Source organism: Tamandua tetradactyla, chromosome 17 (assembly GCF_023851605.1).
Source record: "Tamandua tetradactyla isolate mTamTet1 chromosome 17, mTamTet1.pri, whole genome shotgun sequence".
NCBI lineage: Eukaryota > Metazoa > Chordata > Mammalia > Pilosa > Myrmecophagidae > Tamandua > Tamandua tetradactyla.
The window spans coordinates 18962931-18966015 of record NC_135343.1 but is presented as its reverse complement, the minus strand read 5'-3'; the positions used below and the strand labels follow the sequence as shown (position 1 = coordinate 18966015).

Sequence of the window (3085 nt, the reverse complement as noted above, 5' to 3'; positions counted from 1 at the left end):
AAGTGAGACTGAGACGGGGAAGCTCGGGGGGGGGGGGGGGGGGCAGGGACCTACGGAAGCTGGTCCTTCTGGGAAACCAGCTACAGGTCCACAGCCAGGTGGGGCAGGGAGCACTGATGGGTGACCAACTGTCTTGGCTAGCCCAGGACAGTCTCTGTTTTGGCACTGACAGTCCTGCATTCCAGAAAACCCCTTGGTCCCTATTGGTAAATAGGGACGAATGGTTGTGCTAAGCCACTGTTGATAACAGGGCAATAGCTGGGAAAAGTAGCTGGAAGCGGAGGGGAGCATAACAAGGACTAGCTGGAACCTGCTGGGCTTCTCTACAGCTGCCCATCATGGCATCTGATTGTGATAATTTTCAGAGAATAATGGCTGCTACTTCATTTTTATTTATTTTTTCTTTATTAGAGAAACTGTGGGTTTACAGAATAATCATGTATAAAATTCATGATTTCCATATACTCCTCTACTATTCACACCTTGTACTGATGTAGGACATTTGTTAAAATTGATGAAAGCACATTTTTATAATTGTAGTTTATAATTGTAGTGTTAACTGTAGCCCATAGTTCAACTTAGGGATCACTGTGTAGTACAGTTTCACGGATTACTCTTTTTTTTTTTTTTTTTTTACATGGCAGGCACCGGGAATCGAACCCGGTTCCTCTGGCATTGCAGTTCCACAGATTTTTTAAAAGTTTTGTTCTTTGACCATATATACAAACTAACATTTCCCACTTTAATCACATTCAGATAAAAATATAGAACACTTTACAAATTTGTGTGTCATTCTTGCACAGGGGCCACACTAATCCTTTTATTACTCCCATTTTAGTATATGGGCTGCTGAAGTGACACCTGCTACTTCATTTTCACACTCAACTTCATGCAAGTTCTTCTTTTGGCCATCCCTGACCCAAAACCACACAGGAAGAGGATTCAGGGAAACACAGTTTTCAACTTAACCAAGTGACATAATATAAACAACCACTCCACAGAAAGCAAAATTGGGAGCTGTCAGGAACATTTTAAATCATAAGACTTTAGGTTGGAGAGCATACATTAGAGAAAAGCACTAACCTTTCAATCTTTCATCTCTCCTGAATTGCCTTGGATGCTCATTGCCTTCCAGGCAGAAATCAGCAGTGATAGATCACTCAGACGCACGTATAGGGGCCTATGAACAACAAATCAAGAACCAAGTAGATAATGTGGATGAACTGACTGTATGAGTGTAAAGATTCGTCATAAAAAAAAAAAAAGCCAAGAGGAAAGCATGGGTATAAAAATATAATAGTTGAAATAAGACACTCAATAGAAGAGATCAATAGTAGGTGGGATACAGTTGAACTGGAGAGTTGAGAGAAAATCGAGGAAGTCTCTAGGAAGGTGGTTAAAAGGGATGAAATGAACCTAATCACATGATCACAGTCAGCGCCTTTAAGACCGTCCTAAAATAATCTCTTTTCTCTTGGAGCTCCTGAATACAAGCAACTAAAATCTAGATGAAGTGCTTGATACTGTGGAAACCTAAATTACAATATAAGAGGCATTTACAAATTAACTATGCTATTTATAAAAAAGTTTTAGCATGGTATGAGGACGTATGGGACCCTGGGAATAAGAATGAGGAAATCTAGGTGGCTTTGGATGAATGAGTGCCGAGAATTCCTAAAATCCACTGAGTCTCCCTTGCCAGGAGAAATAGTTTCTCACTGCTTTCTGCCCCCTGCTTTCTTGCTAGTGTTCCCCATTGGCTGAAGTAGGAAGCTTGCAGACACAGGAGGCAAGGAAATGCAACCTACTAGGGTTTACTTCTTGTGCTACAGAACTCAATAGTGGAAGAGGGAGGAATGGATCTGAGGGCAAGTAAGCCCAGGAATGCACACCCTCTGTGCCTGCTGCACAGATGTCCTGCCATGGCCTTTCACTGTCAAGTAGATGCACTCTGCATTCTTTTCATCCCCATCACTGGGTCTCATCTGGTTTACTTCTGCTCTCACACCCTGTTTCCTTGGAGGGACTGGGAACTCTTGCCTCCTTTGAACCATGCTGAAGACCTTTGGAGTCTTTGAGGATGTTCTCCCAGGCCCATCTTCCCAGACATCTCCCTCAGTTTTGCTTTTCCACCGCTTAGGTCCCATACAGGGTCCCACAGGGCTTGTGATCTCCTGGAAATAACCCTAACAAAGCGGGGACATAGTCCTCTCCTCTCAAACCCTACCCAAGTCATGAGCCCTTCTGGAGAACCAGGGGAAACCAGATACTGAGAATGGACCATGAGCTACTGCTGTAAAAGAGGAGCACCCATGTCAGGGGAACTGCAGTGGCAGCTCAGCAGTAGAATCATAAAAAGACTCATGAAGGTACCTGTGAGTGAATGAGCATTAAACATCAGCAGATCCAGAGGGGTGAAGCCATCTTCTGATTGTACCAGTCAAGGAAGAACTTCCTTATCCCCTTTACATTGCCCAATCCATTCCCTGATTGAAGCCAGGTTTGGTCAGAAACAGCTACTAGCAAGAAGGAGAGGAGTTGGGGATTGAAAGAGGAAGACAATTATAACCCCTTCCCAAAGACAGGCTGCCCCCCGGCAACCATTTTCCATTTTCAGTTGGAGAGGGGAAAAGAGAAGTCTTGCCTTTGAATAAAGATTGAAGTTGATAAAATATATTGGACTGCAAGCTCCTAATTACTGATTTAGAATTAACAGGGTATTTGCACATTACAGTGATCATGGGATTTTCTTTTACTTAAGAGTCACCAAGAAAGCCATGGAACCTGCTGTATAGAATCTGCATAATTTTCAGTAGAAGGGGGAAAACTTAGCCCAATGAATGCACTGTATAGTGAGAGAAAAATACCAGTTATGCTTGATTTTGTAGTGGTTTATACAGCAAGAGAAAATAAAAGACAGTGTTTGCCATGGTTCACCTATACTAGGAAACAACTATTTAGCAATAAAAGGGAAAAAACTATTGACACATGCAATAATCTGGATGAATCTCTAGGGAGTTGCACTGAGTGAAAAAGCCAATCCATGAAGATTACATACCTTATCATTCCACTTACATATTTGAAA

The 3085-nt window shown here is 42.3% G+C and overlaps 1 non-coding gene across 1 annotated transcript; it reads right to left on the bottom strand.

The window, feature by feature from the left end:
- Positions 1 to 758: 758 nt before the first annotated feature.
- On the bottom strand, positions 759 to 862 carry LOC143661807 (U6 spliceosomal RNA). The gene has a single exon (XR_013164856.1). It is a non-coding gene; the product is annotated as a U6 spliceosomal RNA (small nuclear RNA).
- Between the last annotated feature and the right edge of the window lie 2223 nt (positions 863 to 3085).